The sequence below is a fragment of the Narcine bancroftii genome, chromosome 8 (assembly GCF_036971445.1).
Source record: "Narcine bancroftii isolate sNarBan1 chromosome 8, sNarBan1.hap1, whole genome shotgun sequence".
Lineage (NCBI taxonomy): Eukaryota > Metazoa > Chordata > Chondrichthyes > Torpediniformes > Narcinidae > Narcine > Narcine bancroftii.
The window spans coordinates 83,682,509-83,705,866 of NC_091476.1; the positions used below are offsets into that span (position 1 = coordinate 83,682,509).

Below are 23,358 nucleotides of genomic sequence, written 5' to 3' on the forward strand. Positions count from 1 at the left end.
GAGTGGTGTGTTGAGTGGTGTGCGGGGTGGTGTATTGAGTGGTGTGTTGAGTGGTGTGCGGGGTGGTGTATTGAGTAGTGTGTTGAGTGGTGTGCGGGGTGTTGTATTGAGTGGTGTATTGAGTGGTGTGTTGAGTGGTGTATTGAGTGGTGTGTTGAGTGGTGTGCAGGTGCTGTTTTGAGTGGTGTTTGGGGTGGTGTATTGAGTGGTGTGTTGAGTGGTGTGCGGGTGCTGTGTTGAGTGGTGTTTGGGGTGGTGTATTGAGTGGTGTGTTGAGTGGTGTGCGGGTGCTGTGTTGAGTGGTGTTTGGGGTGGTGTATTGAGTGGTGTGTTGAGTGGTGTGCGGGTGCTGTGTTGAGTGGTGTGTTGAGTGGTGTTTGGGGTGGTGTATTGAGTGGTGTGTTGAGTGGTGTGCAGGTGCTGTGTTGAGTGGTGTTTGGGGTGGTGTATTGAGTGGTGTGTTGAGTGGTGTGCAGGTGCTGTGTTGAGTGGTGTTTGGGGTGGTGTATTGAATGGTGTGTTGAGTGGTGTGCGGGTGCTGTGTTGAGTGGTGTGTTGAGTGGTGTTTGGGGTGGTGTATTGAGTGGTGTGTTGAGTGGTGTGCAGGTGCTGTGTTGAGTGGTGTTTGGGGTGGTGTATTGAGTGGTGTGTTGAGTGGTGTGCAGGTGCTGTGTTGAGTGGTGTTTGGGGTGGTGTATTGAGTGGTGTGTTGAGTGGTGTGCAGGTGCTGTGTTGAGTGGTGTTTGGGGTGGTGTGTTGAGTGGTGTGTTGAGTGGTGTTTGGGGTGGTGTATTGAGTGGTGAGTTGAGTGGTGTGCGGGGTGGTGTATTGAGTGGTGTGTTGAGTGGTGTGCGGGGTGGTGTATTGAGTGGTGTGTTGAGTGGTGTGCGGGGTGGTGTATTGAGTGGTGTGTTGAGTGGTGTGCGGGGTGGTGTATTGAGTGGTGTGTTGAGTGGTGTGCGGGGTGGTGTATTGAGTAGTGTGTTGAGTGGTGTGCGGGGTGTTGTATTGAGTGGTGTATTGAGTGGTGTGTTGAGTGGTGTATTGAGTGGTGTGTTGAGTGGTGTGCAGGTGCTGTGTTGAGTGGTGTTTGGGGTGGTGTATTGAGTGGTGTGTTGAGTGGTGTGCGGGTGCTGTGTTGAGTTGTGCTTGGGGTGGTGTATTGAGTGGTGTGATGAGTGGTGTGCGGGTGCTGTGTTGAGTGGTGTTTGGGGTGGTCTATTGAGTGGTGTGTTGAGTGGTGTGCGGGTGCTGTGTTGATTGGTGTTTGGGGTGGTGTATTGAGTGGTGTGTTGAGTGGTGTGCGGGTGCTGTGTTGAGTGGTGTGTTGAGTGGTGTTTGGGGTGGTGTATTGAGTGGTGTGTTGAGTGGTGTGCAGGTGCTGTGTTGAGTGGTGTTTGGGGTGGTGTATTGAGTGGTGTGTTGAGTGGTGTGCAGGTGCTGTGTTGAGTGGTGTTTGGGGTGGTGTATTGAGTGGTGTGTTGAGTGGTGTGCGGGTGCTGTGTTGAGTGGTGTGTTGAGTGGTGTTTGGGGTGGTGTATTGAGTGGTGTGTTGAGTGGTGTGCAGGTGCTGTGTTGAGTGGTGTTTGGGGTGGTGTATTGAGTGGTGTGTTGAGTGGTGTTTGGGGTGGTGTATTGAGTGGTGTGTTGAGTGGTGTGTTGAGTGGTGTGCGGGGTGGTGTATTGAGTGGTGTGTTGAGTGGTGTGCGGGGTGGTGTATTGAGTGGTGTGTTGAGTGGTGTGCGGGGTGGTGTATTGAGTGGTGTGTTGAGTGGTGTGCGGGGTGGTGTATTGAGTGGTGTGTTGAGTGGTGTGCGGGGTGGTGTATTGAGTGGTGTATTGAGTGGTGTGTTGAGTGGTGTATTGTGTGGTGTGTTGAGTGGTGTTTGGGGTGGTGTATTGAGTGGTGTATTGAGTGGTGTGTTGAGTGGTGTGCGGGGTGGTGTATTGAGTGGTGTGTTGAGTGGTGTGCGGGGTGGTGTATTGAGTGGTGTGTTGAGTGGTGTGCGGGGTGGTGTATTGAGTGGTGTGTTGAGTGGTGTGCGGGGTGGTGTATTGAGTGGTGTGTTGAGTGGTGTGCGGGGTGGTGTATTGAGTGCTGTATTGAGTGGTGTGTTGAGTGGTGTATTGAGTGGTGTGTTGAGTGGTGTGCAGGTGCTGTGTTGAGTGGTGTTTGGGGTGGTGTATTGAGTGGTGTGTTGAGTGGTGTGCGGGGTGGTGTATTGAGTGTTGTGTTAAGTGGTGTTTGGGATGGTGTATTGAGTGGTGTGTTGAGTGGTGTGCGGGGTGGTGTATTGAGTGGTGTGTTGAGTGGTGTGCGGGTGCTGTGTTGAGTGGTGTTTGGGGTGGTGTATTGAGTGGTGTGTTGAGTGGTGTGCGGGTGCTGTGTTGAGTGGTGTGTTGAGTGGTGTTTGGGGTGGTGTATTGAGTGGTGTGTTGAGTGGTGTGCAGGTGCTGTGTTGAGTGGTGTTTGGGGTGGTGTATTGAGTGGTGTGTTGAGTGGTGTGCAGGTGCTGTGTTGAGTGGTGTTTGGGGTGGTGTATTGAGTGGTGTGTTGAGTGGTGTGCGGGTGCTGTGTTGAGTGGTGTGTTGAGTGGTGTTTGGGGTGGTGTATTGAGTGGTGTGTTGAGTGGTGTGCAGGTGCTGTGTTGAGTGGTGTTTGGGGTGGTGTATTGAGTGGTGTGTTGAGTGGTGTGCAGGTGCTGTGTTGAGTGGTGTTTGGGGTGGTGTATTGAGTGGTGTGTTGAGTGGTGTGCAGGTGCTGTGTTGAGTGGTGTTTGGGGTGGTGTATTGAGTGGTGTGTTGAGTGGTGTTTGGGGTGGGGTATTGAGTGGTGTGTTGAGTGGTGTGCGGGGTGGTGTATTGAGTGGTGTGTTGAGTGGTGTGCGGGGTGGTGTATTGAGTGGTGTGTTGAGTGGTGTGCGGGGTGGTGTATTGAGTGGTGTGTTGAGTGGTGAGCGGGGTGGTGTATTGAGTGGTGTGTTGAGTGGTGTGCAGGTGCTGTGTTGAGTGGTGTTTGGGGTGGTGTATTGAGTGGTGTGTTGAGTGGTGTTTGGGGTGGGGTATTGAGTGGTGTGTTGAGTGGTGTGCGGGGTGGTGTATTGAGTGGTGTGTTGAGTGGTGTGCGGGGTGGTGTATTGAGTGGTGTGTTGAGTGGTGTGCGGGGTGGTGTATTGAGTGGTGTGTTGAGTGGTGAGCGGGGTGGTGTATTGAGTGGTGTGTTGAGTGGTGTTTGTGGTTGTGTATTGAGTGGTGTGTTGAGTGGTGTGCAGGTGCTGTGTTGAGTGGTGTGCAGGTGCTGTGTTGAGTGGTGTTTGGGGTGGTGTATTGAGTGGTGTGTTGAGTGGTGTGCGGGTGCTGTGTTGAGTGGTATGTTGAGTGGTTTTTGGGGTGGTGTATTGAGTGGTGTGTTGAGTGGTGTGCGGGTGCTGTGTTGAGTGGTGTTTGGGGTGGTGTATTGAGTGGTGTGTTGAGTGGTGTTTGGGGTGGTGTATTGAGTGGTGTGTTGAGTGGTGTGCAGGTGCTGTGTTGAGTGGTGTGCAGGTGCTGTGTTGAGTGGTGTTTGGGGTGGTGTATTGAGTGGTGTGTTGAGTGGTGTGCGGGTGCTGTGTTGAGTGGTATGTTGAGTGGTGTTTGGGGTGGTGTATTGAGTGGTGTGTTGAGTGGTGTGCGGGTGCTCTGTTGAGTGGTGTTTGGGGTGGTGTATTGAGTGGTGTGTTGAGTGGTGTGCGGGTGCTGTGTTGAGTGGTGTTTGGGGTGGTGTATTGAGTGGTGTATTGAGTGGTGTGCGGGTGCTGTGTTGAGTGGTGTGTTGAGTGGTGTTTGGGGTGGTGTATTGAGTGGTGTGTTGAGTGGTGTGCGGGTGCTGTGTTGAGTGGTGTTTGGGGTGGTGTATTGAGTGGTGTGTTGAGTGGTGTGCGGGTGCTGTGTTGAGTGGTGTTTGGGGTGGTGTATTGAGTGGTGTGTTGAGTGGTGTGCGGGTGCTGTGTTGAGTGGTGTTTGGGGTGGTGTATTGAGTGGTGTGTTGAGTGGTGTGCGGGGTGGTGTATTGAGTGGTGTGTTGAGTGGTGTTTGGGGTGGTGTATTGAGTGGTGTGTTGAGTGGTGTGCGGGTGGTGTATTGAGTGGTGTGTTGAGTGGTGTTTGGGGTGGTGTATTGAGTGGTGTGTTGAGTGGTGTGCAGGTGCTGTGTTGAGTGGTGTTTGGGGTGGTGTATTGAGTGGTGTGTTGAGTGGTGTGCGGGTGGTGTATTGAGTGGTGTGTTGAGTGGTGTGCGGGTGGTGTGTTGAGTGGTGTGTTGAGTGGTGTGCGGGGTGGTGTATTGAGTGGTGTGTTGAGTGGTGTTTGGGGTGGTGTATTGAGTGGTGTGTTGAGTGGTGTGCGGGGTGGTGTATTGAGTGGTGTGTTAAGTGGTGTGCGGGGTGGTGTATTGAGTGGTGTGTTGAGTGGTGTGCGGGGTGGTGTATTGAGTGGTGTGTTGAGTGGTGTGTTGAGTGGTGTGCGGGGTGGTGTGCGGGGTGGTGTATTGAGTGGTGTGTTGAGTGGTGTGTTGAGTGGTGTGCGGGGTGGTGTATTGAGTGGTGTGTTGAGTGGTGTGCGGGTGCTGTGTTGAGTGGTATGTTGAGTGGTGTTTGGGGTGGTGTATTGAGTGGTGTGTTGAGTGGTGTGCGGGTGCTCTGTTGAGTGGTGTTTGGGGTGGTGTATTGAGTGCTGTGTTGAGTGGTGTGCGGGTGCTGTGTTGAGTGGTGTTTGGGGTGGTGTATTGAGTGGTGTATTGAGTGGTGTGCGGGTGCTGTGTTGAGTGGTGTGTTGAGTGGTGTTTGGGGTGGTGTATTGAGTGGTGTGTTGAGTGGTGTGCGGGTGCTGTGTTGAGTGGTGTTTGGGGTGGTGTATTGAGTGGTGTGTTAAGTGGTGTGCGGGTGCTGTGTTGAGTGGTGTTTGGGGTGGTGTATTGAGTGGTGTGTTGAGTGGTGTGCGGGTGCTGTGTTGAGTGGTGTTTGGGGTGGTGTATTGAGTGGTGTGTTGAGTGGTGTGCGGGGTGGTGTATTGAGTGGTGTGTTGAGTGGTGTTTGGGGTGGTGTATTGAGTGGTGTGTTGAGTGGTGTGCGGGTGGTGTATTGAGTGGTGTGTTGAGTGGTGTTTGGGGTGGTGTATTGAGTGGTGTGTTGAGTGGTGTGCAGGTGCTGTGTTGAGTGGTGTGCGGGTGGTGTATTGAGTGGTGTGTTGAGTGGTGTGCGGGTGGTGTATTGAGTGGTGTGTTGAGTGGTGTGCGGGTGGTGTGTTGAGTGGTGTGTTGAGTGGTGTGCGGGGTGGTGTATTGAGTGGTGTGTTGAGTGGTGTTTGGGGTGGTGTATTGAGTGGTGTGTTGAGTGGTGTGCGGGGTGGTGTATTGAGTGGTGTGTTAAGTGGTGTGCGGGGTGGTGTATTGAGTGGTGTGTTGAGTGGTGTGCGGGGTGGTGTATTGAGTGGTGTGTTGAGTGGTGTGTTGAGTGGTGTGCGTGGTGGTGTGCGGGGTGGTGTTTTGAGTGGTGCGTTGAATGGTGTGTTGAGTGGTGTGCGGGTGCTGTGTTGAGTGGTGTGTTGAGTGGTGTGCGGGTGCTGTGTTGAGTGGTGTTTGGGGTGGTGTATTGAGTGGTGTGTTGAGTGGTGTGCAGGTGCTGTGTTGAGTGGTGTGCGGGTGGTGTATTGAGTGGTGTGTTGAGTGGTGTGCGGGTGGTGTATTGAGTGGTGTGTTGAGTGGTGTGCGGGTGGTGTGTTGAGTGGTGTGTTGAGTGGTGTGCGGGGTGGTGTATTGAGTGGTGTGTTGAGTGGTGTTTGGGGTGGTGTATTGAGTGGTGTGTTGAGTGGTGTACGGGGTGGTGTATTGAGTGGTGTGTTGAGTGGTGTGTTGAGTGGTATGCGGGGTGGTGTATTGAGTGGTGTGTTGAGTGGTGTGCGGGGTGGTGTATTGAGTGGTGTGTTGAGTGGTGTGTTGAGTGGTGTGCGGGGTGGTGTATTGAGTGGTGTGTTGAGTGGTGTGTTGAGTGGTGTGCGGGGTGGTGTATTGAGTGGTGTGTTGAGTGGTGTGCGGGTGCTGTGTTGAGTGGTGTGTTGAGTGGTGTGCGGGTGCTGTGTTGAGTGGTGTGTTGAGTGGTGTGCGGGTGCTGTGTTGAGTGGTGTGTTGAGTGGTGTGCGGGTGCTGTGTTGAGTGGTGTGTTGAGTGGTGTGCGGGTGCTGTGTTGAGTGGTGTGTTGAGTGGTGTGCGGGTGCTGTGTTGAGTGGTGTGTTGAGTGGTGTGCGGGTGCTGTGTTGAGTGGTGTGTTGAGTGGTGTGCGGGTGCTGTGTTGAGTGGTGTGTTGAGTGGTGTGCGGGTGCTGTGTTGAGTGGTGTGTTGAGTGGTGTGCGGGTGCTGTGTTGAGTGGTGTGTTGAGTGGTGTGCGGGTGCTGTGTTGAGTGGTGTGTTGTGTGGTGTGCGGGTGCTGTGTTGAGTGGTGTGTTGAGTGGTGTGCGGGTGCTGTGTTGAGTGGTGTGTTGAGTGGTGTGCGGGTGCTGTGTTGAGTGGTGTGTTGAGTGGTGTGCGGGTGCTGTGTTGAGTGGTGTGTTGAGTGGTGTGCGGGTGCTGTGTTGAGTGGTGTGTTGAGTGGCGTGCGGGTGCTGTGTTGATTGGTGTGTTGAGTGGTGTGCGGGTGCTGTGTTGAGTGGTGTGTTGAGTGGTGTGCGGGTGCTGTGTTGAGTGGTGTGTTGAGTGGTGTGTTGAGTGCTGTGTTGAGTGGTGTGTTGAGTGGTGTGTTGAGTGGTGTGCGGGTGCTGTGTTGAGTGGTGTGTTGAGTGGTGTGTTGAGTGGTGTGTTGAGTGGTGTGCGGGTGCTGTGTTGAGTGGTGTGTGGGGTGGTGTGTGGGGTGGTGTGTGGGGTGGTGTGTGGGGTGGTGTGTGGGGTGGTGTGTGGGGTGGTGTGTGGGGTGGTGTATTGAGTGGTGTGTTGAGTGGTGTGTTGAGTGGTGTGCGGGGTGGTGTGTTGAGTGGTGTGTTGAGTGGTGTGCGGGTGCTGTGTTGAGTGGTGTGTTGAGTGGTGTGTTGAGTGGTGTGTTGAGTGCTGTGTTGAATGGTGTGCGGGGTGGTGTGTTGAGTGGTGTGCGGGGTGGTGTGTTGAGTGGTGTGTTGAGTGGTGTGCGGGTGCTGTGTTGAGTGGTGTGTTGAGTGGTGTGCGGGTGCTGTGTTGAGTGGTGTGTTGAGTGGTGTGCGGGTGCTGTGTTGAGTGGTGTGTTGAGTGGTGTGTTGAGTGGTGTGCGGGTGCTGTGTTGAGTGGTGTGTTGAGTGGTGTGTTGAGTGGTGTGCGGGTGCTGTGTTGAGTGGTGTGTTGAGTGGTGTGTTGAGTGGTGTGTTGAGTGGTGTGCGGGTGCTGTGTTGAGTGGTGTGTGGGGTGGTGTGTGGGGTGGTGTGTGGGGTGGTGTGTGGGGTGGTGTGTGGGGTGGTGTGTGGGGTGGTGTGTGGGGTGGTGTGCGGGGTGGTGTATTGAGTGGTGTGTTGAGTGGTGTGCGGGTGCTGTGTTGAGTGGTGTGTTGAGTGGTGTGCGGGTGCTGTGTTGAGTGGTGTGTTGAGTGGTGTGTTGAGTGGTGTGTTGAGTGGTGTGCGGGTGCTGTGTTGAGTGGTGTGTTGAGTGGTGTGTTGAGTGGTGTGCGGGTGCTGTGTTGAGTGGTGTGTTGAGTGGTGTGTTGAGTGGTGTGCGGGTGCTGTGTTGAGTGGTGTGTTGAGTGGTGTGTTGAGTGGTGTGCGGGTGCTGTGTTGAGTGGTGTGTTGAGTGGTGTGTTGAGTGGTGTGCGGGTGCTGTGTTGAGTGGTGTGTTGAGTGGTGTGTTGAGTGGTGTGTTGAGTGGTGTGCGGGTGCTGTGTTGAGTGGTGTGTTGAGTGGTGTGCGGGTGCTGTGTTGAGTGGTGTGTTGAGTGATGTGTTGAGTGCTGTGTTGAGTGGTGTGCGGGGTGGTGTGTTGAGTGGTGTGCGGGGTGGTGTGTTGAGTGGTGTGTTGAGTGGTGTGCGGGTGCTGTGTTGAGTGGTGTGTTGAGTGGTGTGCGGGTGCTGTGTTGAGTGGTGTGTTGAGTGGTGTGCGGGTGCTGTGTTGAGTGGTGTGTTGAGTGGTGTGTTGAGTGGTGTGTTGAGTGGTGTGCGGGTGCTGTGTTGAGTGGTGTGTTGAGTGGTGTGCGGGTGCTGTGTTGAGTGGTGTGTTAAGTGATGTGTTGAGTGCTGTGTTGAGTGGTGTGCGGGGTGGTGTGTTGAGTGGTGTGCGGGGTGGTGTGTTGAGTGGTGTGTTGAGTGGTGTGCGGGTGCTGTGTTGAGTGGTGTGTTGAGTGGTGTGCGGGTGCTGTGTTGAGTGGTGTGTTGAGTGGTGTGCGGGTGCTGTGTTGAGTGGTGTGTTGAGTGGTGTGTTGAGTGGTGTGCGGGTGCTGTGTTGAGTGGTGTGTTGAGTGGTGTGTTGAGTGGTGTGTTGAGTGCTGTGTTGAGTGGTGTGCGGGGTGGTGTGTTGAGTGGTGTGCGGGGTGGTGTGTTGAGTGGTGTGTTGAGTGGTGTGCGGGTGCTGTGTTGAGTGGTGTGTTGAGTGGTGTGTTGAGTGGTGTGTTGAGTGCTGTGTTGAGTGGTGTGCGGGGTGGTGTGTTGAGTGGTGTGCGGGGTGGTGTGTTGAGTGGTGTGTTGAGTGGTGTGCGGGTGCTGTGTTGAGTGGTGTGTTGAGTGGTGTGCGGGTGCTGTGTTGAGTGGTGTGTTGAGTGGTGTGCGGGTGCTGTGTTGAGTGGTGTGTTGAGTGGTGTGTTGAGTGGTGTGCGGGTGCTGTGTTGAGTGGTGTGTTGAGTGGTGTGTTGAGTGGTGTGCGGGTGCTGTGTTGAGTGGTGTGTTGAGTGGTGTGTTGAGTGGTGTGCGGGTGCTGTGTTGAGTGGTGTGTTGAGTGGTGTGCGGGTGCTCTGTTGAGTGGTGTGTTGAGTGGTGTGTTGAGTGGTGTGCGGGTGCTGTGTTGAGTGGTGTGTTGAGTGGTGTGTTGAGTGGTGTGCGGGTGCTGTGTTGAGTGGTGTGTTGAGTGGTGTGTTGAGTGGTGTGCGGGTGCTGTGTTGAGTGGTGTGTTGAGTGGTGTGTTGAGTGGTGTGCGGGTGCTGTGTTGAGTGGTGTGTTGAGTGGTGTGTTGAGTGGTGTGCGGGTGCTGTGTTGAGTGGTGTGTTGAGTGGTGTGTTGAGTGGTGTGCGGGTGCTGTGTTGAGTGGTGTGTTGAGTGGTGTGTTGAGTGGTGTGCGGGTGCTGTGTTGAGTGGTGTGTTGAGTGGTGTGCGGGTGCTGTGTTGAGTGGTGTGTTGAGTGGTGTGTTGAGTGGTGTGCGGGTGCTGTGTTGAGTGGTGTGTTGAGTGGTGTGTTGAGTGGTGTGCGGGTGCTGTGTTGAGTGGTGTGTTGAGTGGTGTGCGGGTGCTGTGTTGAGTGGTGTGTTGAGTGGTGTGTTGAGTGGTGTGCGGGTGCTGTGTTGAGTGGTGTGTTGAGTGGTGTGTTGAGTGGTGTGCGGGTGCTGTGTTGAGTGGTGTGTTGAGTGGTGTGTTGAGTGGTGTGCGGGTGCTGTGTTGAGTGGTGTGTTGAGTGGTGTGTTGAGTGGTGTGCGGGTGCTGTGTTGAGTGGTGTGTTGAGTGGTGTGTTGAGTGGTGTGCGGGTGCTGTGTTGAGTGGTGTGTTGAGTGGTGTGTTGAGTGGTGTGCGGGTGCTGTGTTGAGTGGTGTGTTGAGTGGTGTGTTGAGTGGTGTGCGGGTGCTGTGTTGAGTGGTGTGTTGAGTGGTGTGTTGAGTGGTGTGTTGAGTGGTGTGCGGGTGCTGTGTTGAGTGGTTTGTTGAGTGGTGTGCGGGTGCTGTGTTGAGTGGTGTGTTGAGTGATGTGTTGAGTGCTGTGTTGAGTGGTGTGCGGGGTGGTGTGTTGAGTGGTGTGCGGGGTGGTGTGTTGAGTGGTGTGTTGAGTGGTGTGCGGGTGCTGTGTTGAGTGGTGTGTTGAGTGGTGTGCGTGTGCTGTGTTGAGTGGTGTGTTGAGTGGTGTGCGGGTGCTGTGTTGAGTGGTGTGTTGAGTGGTGTGTTGAGTGGTGTGCGGGTGCTGTGTTGAGTGGTGTGTTGAGTGGTGTGTTGAGTGGTGTGTTGAGTGCTGTGTTGAGTGGTGTGCGGGGTGGTGTGTTGAGTGGTGTGCGGGGTGGTGTGTTGAGTGGTGTGTTGAGTGGTGTGCGGGTGCTGTGTTGAGTGGTGTGTTGAGTGGTGTGTTGAGTGGTGTGTTGAGTGCTGTGTTGAGTGGTGTGCGGGGTGGTGTGTTGAGTGGTGTGCGGGGTGGTGTGTTGAGTGGTGTGTTGAGTGGTGTGCGGGTGCTGTGTTGAGTGGTGTGTTGAGTGGTGTGCGGGTGCTGTGTTGAGTGGTGTGTTGAGTGGTGTGCGGGTGCTGTGTTGAGTGGTGTGTTGAGTGGTGTGTTGAGTGGTGTGCGGGTGCTGTGTTGAGTGGTGTGTTGAGTGGTGTGTTGAGTGGTGTGCGGGTGCTGTGTTGAGTGGTGTGTTGAGTGGTGTGCGGGTGCTGTGTTGAGTGGTGTGTTGAGTGGTGTGTTGAGTGGTGTGCGGGTGCTGTGTTGAGTGGTGTGTTGAGTGGTGTGTTGAGTGGTGTGCGGTTGCTGTGTTGAGTGGTGTGTTGAGTGGTCTGCTGTAAGGGCTGGAGTTGCTGATGTTCTTATTGTCCAGCTTGGTTCTTTCTTCAAGCCACTTGAGGTCACAAATTTGGGAGGGTCTGCTAAGACTCCTTGCTGAGATATTGCTGTAAATCCTATACTGTAGATGGCTGACAATGGCAAAGGGGAAAGAGGATATTTAATGTGTTCGATTGTAGATCATATTGCAGCTTTGTACTGAGTGTCTTGGAAGAAACTCACAACAGAATACCAAGCTTCTGTAATTATGTAACTGGTCCACATGAACTCTGAGGAACTCTGTGAGTTGGATGATTCAATAACTTTATCAAATGTTGTTGTGGATGTTAGCTCCCACCTCTCAGGTCAGGCCTTGCTGTGACGGAAGTGAGTGGAACAGTACAGTGTCAATACCAAACAGGGGATGTGGGAGGTGGTTTGTCCACGTGACCTTCAACACCGCTGGTTATCTGGTTATGGTTGTTCCAAAGTCATGTTCTGCGTCCCTGCCTGACCCCAGATCTCTGGAGTTCCCTGTCGACCACAATGCCCTCTGCCTCACCTTTCATATCAGCATAGTGTGGCGTGGAAAACGACAGGGATCATTCTTGATCCTTGACTGTTCACAGTCCATGACAGTGACCCTGAGACACACAACTCATGCTGTCCTGGAAAATTGTTGGTGGAAAGATGTTGTCACATAGTGAGAAATGCCAACAGCCAATAGGAAAGACATAATTCCTTCAACAGAAATGCAAATCACAGAATCAGAGCAAAGCTCAGTCACAGAAGGGGGCCATTCAGCCCCTTGTGTCGGTGTTGGTTGAGAAAGGCCCACCCAGTCTGATCCTGCCTTCTAGTACTGGGTCCTCACCTGCAGGCACTATGGGGAGGGTGGTCACCTTCCTGATCGAGAACCTTTTGGTTGTCTCCCCTTCAAGTCTCTCCCTTTAAATCTGTGACCCTGCATTTGGCCCCTCAAGCTCAAGTTCAAGTTTATTGTCGGAGTACATACATGTCATCCCATTCAGGAAGCTGAGATTCTTTTCCCTGTGGGCTAGGAAGTTATCAGTGTGTAAACTGTACTCAAGTAAAAGATACTTGTACAAAAGAGAAAAATGTAAACAAAGAATGAAGTGCAAGCAAGCTGGGCTGTGCAGGAATGGAGACAAAGTTATAGAGCAGCGGGAGAGGTAGGAGCTCGATTTTGACCCCGGCAGCTGGGAAGCAACATGCCATCTATGAGTTTCGGATCTTATTCACCTAATTATCAAATCCCCAGTCACTACAGCTCTCCTCTTCTCCTCTCTTCCCTTCTTAGCAGAAGAGGCAGACTCAGTGCCAGAGACCTGACCACTACAATCTGTCCCTGATAGATCATCCCCATAGCACTATTCAAATGAGTAAACTTTATGTTAAGGGGAATGGCCACTGCAATGCTCTGCACTAACTGCCTATTCCCCTACCAGTCACCCAATTACCTGCCTCCTGCTTCTCGAATGATCCGGAATTCATCTAGTTCTAGCTTGAGTTTGCTAACTTAGACTGTAAGGAGCTGCAGCTGGATGCACTTTTTGCAGATGAGGTCATCAGGAACAATTGTGCCCTCCTAGATTTCCCACAATTGGAGTGTACCACGGCCTGCAATTGGAGCGTACCACAGCCCTTGCTGCCATCCCACCACATACTCTCTGTTACTATGCAAAGATCTTACCTGTTCTTATGACTCTGCTCGCTGAAGCCTCTTGAGCCAAAGCCTCTAAATCACCACCCTTACACTGGGCCACTCACACATTGGTCGCTCCACTTGAGCCTCCCTTCTTTTGATTGACTACAGCTAATTGGCTAATGGAGGGATTTATCTATTTTTTTTTGTTTTGACATATTGTTGTAATTTAACTTGTGCTGTTGTAGTTAATATATCTTCTGTGGCTGGAGAAAGGAATAAGTTTGGTCCATCTGTATATTGTACTTCAGTATATAACATAAAGTCACATTGAAGATTCCATGTGGACGTCCAATAAGGTGGAAGATGAATGGATGGAATATATATTAGATGTGTTTCTTGATCAACTGGGGAAAATAGTAATATGTTTTATGCAGTAAAATGGGTTAATTAATGATCTTTATGGGTGGGATCCTTCAGGGGAAAGTGACCATAACATTATAGATGGAAACAGAAATGCAATCTGAATCTATGGACCTAGATTTAAACAGAGGATCGATAGAGTTGTCAAATGATAGATCAGGGAGTGTCATTGAAAGGAATGACAGGGGATATCGAACAGGTAAGGACCAGGACCTGGAACACTAGCACACGAGGATGAGATTCTTTTCCCTGTGGGCTAGGAGTTTCAAGCAAGTGTAACCACAGAATTCAGGAATCAGATTTAAAGAGGAGTCCATAAATCCTAAGAAATATGGCTCTTTGATTTTAGCATAATTTATTATTCAGCAAATCAAGGGTGTAAAGACCAAGTTGAACACAAGTAATGGAAATAGGCCACTCGGCCCTTCAGTCCTATCCCACCTTTCATGGCCAATCTGTCCCAGATCACTGTGGCCCTCAATCTCCTGACTTTTCTTTTTTTTAAAAATATCTGCACTGAATTATTTTCCATCATCCTCCAGAGTAGAAAATGCCAGTGATTCACCACCTGCCACATGAAGAAATTCCCTCACTGTTCATGGTTAGGCTGGCAGTTAGTGCAACGCTATTACAGAGCCGGTGACCTGGGTTTGAATCTGTCACTGCCCGTAAGGAGTTGAAATAGTCTCCCCATGATGGTGTGGGTTTCCTCTGGGTGCTGTGGTTTCCTCCCATGTTCCAAAGACATAGGGTGAATAGGTAAATTGGTGAAAAGGGTGTAATTGGACAGAGTGGGCTCATGGGCTGGAGGAAGGGCCTGTTACCATACTGTACCCAGAACATAGAACATTACAGCACAGTACAGGCCCTATCACCCTCAATATTGTGCTGACCTATATAAACTACTCTGATTTTTAAAAATAATTGTCCACATTTCTTTTAACGATGTCTTCTTGCTTGATACTGGCAGAGACTCTCAACATCTACCTTGTTAAGGTTTTATGATCCCCTCCAATCTGCATAGCATGTGCTCACACAGTACCAGTTATGACAGAATTTCAGCAAATGTCCAGGTTATGCACTTCACAAAAGATGCATCAGGTGGTGCATTTCCTCAAGGGAAAAAATCCTTCCACTTTGCACATCTCATCCTGTTGGTGGAGATTAAATGGATGAAGGATGTAGCCCCTTCCACCTGAATGGGAGAGGTCCAATCCCAAGAATACAGCTGTAAACCAGCTGATACCTGTCAGAATCCCATACAGGGTCCTGGGCTACGACCAGCTGAATAAGTGACTTCTCTGAGCACAGAACATATTACACTGGCTTTTGGTTTGCTGGCCTTTATAAATCAAGGCGTAGAATATATGAGCTGGAAGGTGATGTTGAGACTGTTTAAGGCACTGGTGAGGCCAAGATTGGAATATTGTGTGCAGTTTTGGTCTCCAAATTATAGGAAGGATATCAATAAGGTAGAGAGGGTGCAGAGAAGATTTACTAGAACATTGCCTGCATTGCAGTATCTAGAATATGGAGAAAGATTGAGTAGACTGGGTCTTTATTCATTGGCGCATAGAATGTTGAGGGAGGATTTGTTAGAGGTATATAAAATTATGAGGGGAATAAGTAGAGTAGATGTGAATAGGCTCTTCCCCTTGAAGGTAGGGGAGATTGGAATGAAGGGTCATAAGTTAAGGGTTAGGGGGCAAAAGTTTAGAAGTAACGCAAGAGGAAGCTTCTTCACTCAGAGTGGTGGCTGAGTGAAATGACCTTCCGGAAGACGTAGTTGCAGCAGGGTCAATTCTGTCATTTATGAGGAGATTGGATGTACATGGATGTGAGGGGGTTGGAGGGTTGTGGGCGGGGAGCAGGTAGGTGGAACTAATGGAGTTTCACAAATCGGTGCGACTAGAAGCGCCGATATGGCCTGTTTCCATACTGTAATTGTTATATGGTTATATGATTAGAGTGAGTCTTCCAGCTACCAAACGAACAAGATTCAAGGTCCAAGATTCAATGTATTGACATAGTTAAAAAAAAGTGTCATATTACATGAAATTTCTTTTTACTTGCTGCAAGTCAGACAGATTTACCTTTGGCAGGAATTGCCTAAGCGCTTCATACAAACAGAGAGAGAAGCAAAAGAGAGTCTCCCCCCAAAGTCACCGAGTGTTTGTAGATTTGCCTCCAGCGCTCCCGCAGCCTCCGCAGCCACCCAGAGTCCAGTTCAAACCATTGTCAGTCCGAGCTCCAGATCCAAACCCCTCTCGCCTCTCGGTTCCGATACCTGGTACCTCTCCATCCAGTCTCCAGCAGTCTGGAGTCTGGCACGAGTCTCCTGAGTGTCTAGCAGCCCACACCTTTCACGGGTTCCTCACCTAGAGTTGCCAGCATCCCACCACATGCACTGGTCCCTTAACCGTAGAGCCCCCTCACTGGTCCGCCACTATGGTCACTGTCCCCAAGAGTCGTCTCCTCTGTTTCTCCCTCTCAGATAATGCATGATCTTCCCGTCCTCTGGTGCCCTGCTCCAGTCCTTCGCTTCCCTGGAGTCTGCAGCCCCTCATTGCCTGCTGCCAATTAATAGGCATCATTATCTTGGGCGCAGACCCACGGTCGCAAGATTTCAACTAAAACCCCCGTCAGCTCCCTTAACAAGCCAATTAACCCGTGTGGAGCCAACGGCAGTCTACTGGGCATTTCCGCTCCCTCGCTCCCCGCGGGTCCACACCAGTGCTCCCATCTTTACCAATGCTATGGGAATGCACTTTCATTAACAAGTCAAAACAACCTCCTCCATGTACTCATGCCATTATAAAGGGAAATAGCCTGTACCCCCCTCCCACCCACCCCACCCCCGCCCCGGGTCTGTCTGCTTTGCCAGTACCTTGGTGAAGAGCCCGGGCCCAAAACGTTGCTCGAGCTTTTACTTCCAGCAGTTGTCCCCACTCGCCTGAGAGAGCCTTCCTATCACGGCCAAGTCATTCACCCAGCTTGGTCTCCCACCTCCTGGCGCAGCCGCCAATTCCCACCGAGAAGCGGGTTGCAAACTGTCCGATATTAGAAGCTGGTGGGACGGCCACAGCCTCTACTTCCCACCAGCTGGAGAACAACTTACTGACATGAAATGATTAAAACAAAAACACAGATCTTTTACCACAGACTGCTCCAATTTCGTTGAACATAACATACTTCAAACATTCAACTTGGGCTACTTCATATTCTGGTCTATTTTCATGCTGCCCTGTCCTATTGAACTCATTGGGGCTCTCCCCCTCTTTCATCTATTACCACTGCTGCTTTCAGTTTCCTCTGCAGTGCCAAATGGAAACATACTTTTCCCTTCTATTAAATCTACTGCATGGTGGAATCAGAGACCATTTAGAGGGAGTTTTGATCACTGGAGACATAGCCTGTAATACTAGACAATTAGAAGCATAGAAAGCACAGAAACAGGACCCTTTGGACCTTATAGTCTGTGCCAAACCATTTTTTTTTTACCTAGTCCCACTGACCTGCACCCAATCCATAGCCTTCCATACCTCTCCCATCCAAGTACCTGTCTTCTATAATGTTACAATTGAGCGCATATTCAATACCTCAGATGACAGCTCGTTCCACACTCCCACCACTCTTTATGTGAAGAGGTTCCCCCTCTTGTTCCCCCTAAACCTTTCCCATTTCACTCTTAACCTGTGTCACAAGATCACAAACTTGTGACATGGGCGTTGGATGTTACCCCAAAAGCCTCATTCAATTCCATTTAAAAGACTGGATGATTCTTAACATGAATAGCAATGAATTATGAAAGGGTGAGGTGGGGATTACAGAGAAACCAAACTGTATATGTCACAAAATCACATAATATAGGAGCAGAAGTAGGCCCATCGACTCTGCTCCACGATTCTGACCATGAACTGATCCATCTACTCACTTAGCCCCACTCCCCGGCCTTCTCCCTGAAACTATTGATGCCCTGACTAATCAAATACCTGCCAATCTCTGCCTTAAATACATCCAACGACCTCGCTTCCACACCCACTTGTGGCAACACGGACTCAGAACCCTCTGGCTAAAGAAATTTTTCTGCAACTCTGTTTTAAATTGATGCCCTCTTGTCCTAGACTCCCTGACGATAGGAAACATCTTTGCCACAATAACTCTGTCCAAGCCTCTCTGCATTCGAAATGTCTCAATGAGGTCCCCCCTCATCCTTCATTACGCCAACGAGTAGAGTCCAAGAGCTGACAAATGCTCCTTATATGCTAACCTTTTTGTTCCTGGTATCATTCTAGTATAAATTTAAATTTAGACATAGAGCACGGTAACAGGACCAAGAGCCCGTGCCATCCAATTTACACCCAATTAACCTATACCCTTGGTATGTTTTGAATGGTGGGAGGAAACCGGAGGCCTCAGGGAAAACCCATGCAGACACGGGGATAACATACAAACTCCTTGCAGACAGCCCAGGATTCGAACCCTGATCCCACTCGCTGGCGCTCTAAAGACGCTGTGTTGACTGCTATGCCAACTGTGCCACCCTAGTAAATCTTCTCTGAACCCCCGTCTCCAGTGCCAGCACATCTTTTCTCAAATATATCCACAACTTAAAAAAATATTTCAGCCATAATTATAAACCCAGCCCAGCAACCACAACATTATGGCCCAGCTTCATCCCTAATTCTTCGCAGCTCACCGAGGTAATCATTCACTCCTGGTTTAGTGAGGTTAACAGCAGATAAAGTAAGAATGGGCAGCATGGGGTGTGAGGGCATTCTGGGTGCACCATCTGTCATCCCATTGATCGCTAGGGATGATTCGGCTGATCTGGTTGGCTAGGCAGGTGTCACCCTTCCCTCACAGCTTCATGTGCATCTCTCCCGAAGCTCAGTGTTTGGTTGCAGAGGATGGCCCCTAGAAGAGGACTGTTCCACCGGTCTAGGGTATATGACCAAGCTACTCTCCTGCTAGTCTAAACCTCAAAGAATGAGCAGCATGGTTAGCAAGGCGGTTAGCACAACACTGTTACAGCACCAGCGACTGGGGTTCGAATCCTGCGCTGTCTTTAAGGAGTTTGTATGTTCTCCTCGTGTCTGCATGGGTTTCCTTCAGATGCTCCGGTTTCCTCCCACTCTCCATAACATACAGAGTTGTAAATCAATTGGGTATAATTGGGCAATACATGCTAATTTAATTCAAATATCTCAAGATAGATGGGTTAATTTTAGATGTCAACTTATGCAATTGCTGATCAGGGAGTGTAAATGGTGCATGAGGTGCTAACTAATTTTAAGGTTTTCTCTGCTTATGTTTAAGTTTTACACAAACATTTTATAATCATCATTACTGTTCCTGGCTTCACAATTTTCTCCCCTACTGAGTTCTGGGCTTGAAGCCATCAGCGTCCATACACTACCTTTCTATTTGATTTCCCACATATTAACTGCATTTACACAAGGAGGATAAAATTGCATGTGAAACCCATTTGGCCTCACTCAGATGCTAACTCTATGTAGAGTAGTTTCAGTGTTGGAATATGGACTCTTGGTAGGTGACATTTGTTCTGGAACCAAGAATCCTTGCAGGGACAATATAGTCTATGTAAGAGTCTACTCAAGCTCCTCAACCCACCCATAGGAGTGGTTTCATGGGCAGCGTTGAGATGCAGACAATGTCCCCAGCTCATGCAGCTCCCAGTTCCCTCCGCTTGCTGAGAATGGCAGCCCCTCCCTCCACTGGTGAGACTGATCAGCACCTCCCTGACCGGAGCTATGGTGTCTTCACAAGCTATGTGGATATTTCTTCACAGAACAGGTGGTGAATCTCTCTGCCTTGGTAGTTGGTGGACACTGGATCATTGGAAGTATTGAAAGTGGATGTGGATAAATATTTGAAAGATAGAGGAGTATGGAGTTGAGGAGTTGGCTTGTAATATCTTTGCTTCTAATTGGTGCTGTGGAACCTGCTGAGTTCCTCCCGCACTTTGAGTATTAACTACAATCACAGAGTCTGCAGACTTTTGATGCACTCATTAGATCAGTCATGATCATATTGCGTTTCAGGGCCAAGTGGCCTTTTCCTGCCCCTATTGTCTTGTGTTCTTGTGTCCATGTTGTTCCACAATGTCTTCCTCCTATTTCTCCATTCTGATGAGAATGGGATCTCCCCTCCAAATTCAGTTCCTTCATTCCAATGACCCAATCGATCCAATTTTGTAATTTCGCAATTTGATCCCTTTTGACATCAAAATTACTCTGAATCATCAGGAGTTGGCAATAGTGCATTACATTTTAGTTACCATGGTTAATAATCCCATCCTCACTATAAATCTCTTGTTTTTTAAAAGAACTTTATTTATTTAAAGAATCATTAAAAAAACAACATACAATCCAATAAGAATAATTTTATATCAGTATATAAAAGCAAAAATCCCACTCCACCCTCCCACCCCATCAGCCAGCTCTCTTAAGGAGAGCCAAATATAAATGAAAAGAAAAACTAAAAGTATTTACAATAAATCAAAGTATATCTAAATGCATATATTCCAAGTAAGGAAACTACTTATTAACAAAAAAAGAATAATTATCATGCAAATTATATGTAATTTTTCCATAACAATACAAGCTTTCAATTCATTTTGCCAACATATTATATTAATCTCCACATTATCTTTCCATGTACTAGCTATACATTTTCAACCGACAGACAACATTAAACGTACAAATGCAATTTGAAACTTATCCAACCCTAATCCCCTTAAAGAAACCATATAATCCAATAAAAAAATGAATGGGTCTAACGGTAGTTTAATATTGTATAATTTTTCAATAAATAACCTAATTCCTTCCCAAAATGGTTGTACTTTAACACAAGACCAAACAGCATGTAAAAATATTCCAGTACATAAACCACATTTGAAACAAGAATCCGCATTACTAAAACCATATTTTTTCAATTTCTCCAGAGTTAAATATAACTGATGTAAAAAATTATAATTAACCATTCCATATCATACATTCATCAATTTAGTTACACTATCATAACACATATCCGCCCAATTATCTTCCAGAAAAATAAAGGTTGAAACACTTACCCATTTAAACTTAGACTTCTCCTATTCTGGTTTATCCATACTATCCTGTAACACTTGATACATAACTGAAATATAACCCTTTTTTGGTACAGAGGAAATCAAAGATTCAAATTTTGTCAATACAGGTAAAATCATCTCTTTACCATAAATATCTTTTACCAAAGCTCTAAGCTGGTAATACACAAACAAAGAATTTTCAGATCTATCAAATCATTCCCTCAATTGGTTAAAAGAAAGAAGTTGTCCTTCCTCAAAACAGTCCTGCAATGTCTTTATACCCTTAAAGTTCCAACTCTTTAAATGATTATTGAACATTGAAAAAGGAATAAGCTGATTATTATATAATGGTGTTAAAATTGATAATTTACCTTTTGATCCTAAAATCTTATTTCTTTTAGTCCAAACCTTTAACAAATGTTTTAATACTGGCATATTACATTCCCACAACAGATTCATATTCCATCAAAATATAAATTGATGCACCTCAACTTCAGAAATACAAGCCATCTCCACTTTTGCCCAACTCGAAGGTTGATCTTTGTCCATCAACCTGCTAACAAATTTCAACTGAGCTGCTTCATAATAATTTTGAAAATGAAGTAACTGAAGCCAACCTAATGCATATTTCCATGTGAGTTTATACAATGCTACTTGCAGTAATTTACCTTTCCATAAAAATTCCCTCACCATTTTGTTTAAATCCTGGAAAAATCCCTTAGAAAGGGAACATGATATCGACTGAAATAAATATTGAATTCGTGGAAAATATTAATCTTAATACAGTTTACATGACCAATTAAGGTTTATGGAGATCTTTCCATTTAATTAAATCCACTTTAATCTTTTTTAATAAAGGAACATAATTTAATTTATATAAAGATTGATAATCAGCATTTACAATTACTCCTAAATATTTGAGTTTATCTGACCATTTTAATTTTATAATACTTTTATATTCTGATAGTCACCCTCTCCAACTGGTAAAATTTCACTCTTATCCCAGTTAACTTTATACCCAGAAAGTTCTCCAAATTGTAATAAACATTCCTGCAATTGTGACAATGACTGTTTTGGTTCTGTCAAATATATCAAAACATCATCTGCAAATAAATTAATCTTATATTCTTCATCCATAACTCTCATCCCTCTTATCTTTTCATTCTGTCTTATCATCTGAGCTAACAGTTCAATAGCCAATGCAAACAAGGGTGGTGTCAATGGACAACCTTGCCAAGTCGAATGTGCCAATTTAAATGGTAAAGAAACTTGACCATTTGTCACCACCCTGGCAATTGGGTTTGTGTATAAAGCTTTAATCCAACCAATAAAAAAGGCCCAAATTTAAACTTCTCTAACACCTTAAATAAAAAATCCCATTCGATCCTATAAAAGGCTTTTTCCATAACTAACACAACCACCATTGGGTGGTTGGTCTGTTTTCTATATGCATTGACCAAAGTTATCAACCGAAAAATGTTATCTGATGCATTCCTATTTTTAATAAAACCTGTTTGGTCAAAATGTATCAACTTAGGTAGGTACTTAGCAAGCTGATTAGCTAACACTTTTGCTATAATTTTATAATCTACATTCAATAAAGAAATAGGTCTATACGAAGACACTTTTAATGGATCTCTATCTTTTTTTGGAATTACAGTGATTAAAGGACTCGAACAAGATTCCAGTAACACCTGTTCTTCAGTTATTTGTTGTAATAGATCCCCAAATATAGAAGATAAATCTTCATAAAAGATTTTATAAAATTCCACAGAAAATCCATCATCCCCTGGTGACTTTCCATTTGGCATCTCCTGTATAGCCTCCTTCATCTCAAAAGCTGTAAACGGAGATTCCAATTCCATAACATCTTCCTCCCCTAATACTGGTAATGTTAATTTAGATAAATAAGATTCAATAAAACCATCATCCTGCTTCCCCTCAGATGTATATAATTTTTGATAGAATGAATAGAACTGGTCATTAATTTCCTGAGGTTTATAGGTAACTATTTAATTCTTTTTAACAGCATTAATGGTCTGTGATACCTGTTCTGTTTTTAATTGCCATGCAAGTACTTTATGGGCCCTCTCACCCAATTCATAATAACACTGCTTAGATCAGTTAATTAAGTGCTCAAATTGATAGGTTTGTAATGTATTGTAACATAATTTCAAATTTGCCAAAGCCATTTAAAAAAAATCTTCTGTCACAGCTTTCTGAAAATCTTTCTCTAACTCAGCAATTCGTTTCTCCAACTCCAAACTTTCTGCCATAATATTGTTTCTTAACTTTCGTAGTATAACTAATAATCTGCCCTCTTAAATAAGCTTTCAAAGCATCCCATAATACAAAACAACTATCTAAAGAATTAACATTCTCAGCCAAGAACAAAGTAATCTGTTCTTTAACAAAAGTAACAAACTCTGTTTTTTTCAATAACATTGTATTAAACCACCATCTGTATTTATTGGATAGGTCCCTGAAAAGTATAAGGAAATCAAAGATGGCGATACAAATTGGGGCTTTGATGAAAGATTTAAATTTGGTGGATATTTGGAGAAGAGTTAATCCTACAGAGAAAGATTTCAATTCTGAACCACAGCTTTCTACTGCTTCAGAGCTTTATGACACACAGCTGTTCAATGCAACTTATCTTGTGTGGATCAAAACAAGCCCTAGAATTCGTCATAGCACAGTTTATTCCACTTGGGCATGAACTTCATTGTTAATAAAATCTTATCTGATTTGACTTCTTAAAGTACTTGCCTGTGCACAACTTCACAAAATTAAACATGGTATTCTGCTGAATATATTAGTTATGAAGCCGCAGTGCAATGTTGCAGATGTATGGCACAGTGGGTGCCACCTTTCATAGCATTGGTTGATTTTATTTTTAACAATATAACTTGGCCCTTCTGGCCCATGAAAACTGCACTGCCCAATTACACCCAATGAACCTCCAATCACATGTGCTTTTGGAGGGTGGGAGGAAACTGGAGCATCCAGAGAAAATCCATGCAGATCACAAGGAGAATGATCGGACCCCTTACGGACGGAGGCAGATTTGAACCCGGGTCACTGGCCCTGTAACCGCATTGTGCTAACTGATGGGCCTACCATACTGTCCGAGAAAACAGTATCATCAGATTCCTGGTTAAAGATGAGTGATTCCTGATTCAGATCTTGCTCAGTTATTGAAGTATTTTCTGCATTGAGCTGTGCCGCTGCGAGTTCAGGAACCAGCACACGAAGGGGCATGTAGCTGCGCTTTTGAGAGCGTGGGTGCAGGGGGTACATCGTACCTGGGCCTGGATCCAGAAGGAGGAGCCCAGGCAAATCAGTGGAAAAACTTCAGGCAAACCTGGAGAGATGGAGACTTGAATGATTCCGGTCTCTGTCTCCCCGGCTCTTCCCAATCTCAACTCCCCTCTTTCCCTCACAGCAGCAGCCCACTCCCCGGATCCCAGCCCAACTGGCAGGCATGTGCGCGGTGGGTCCGGGATGTTAGCGCAGCTAATATGCAGGCGTCAA

General features: G+C 47.5%; 1 long non-coding RNA gene across 1 annotated transcript in view; it reads left to right on the plus strand.

The window, feature by feature from the left end:
* The window catches only part of LOC138741790 (uncharacterized), a 31,002-nt gene extending 8,426 nt beyond the window's left edge, over positions 1-22,576 (plus strand). Inside the window, exon 2 of the long non-coding RNA XR_011343760.1 lies at positions 22,303-22,576. This is a non-coding gene — a long non-coding RNA (uncharacterized lncRNA). The remainder of the gene's footprint in view (positions 1-22,302) is intronic.
* Positions 22,577-23,358: the final 782 nt, after the last annotated feature.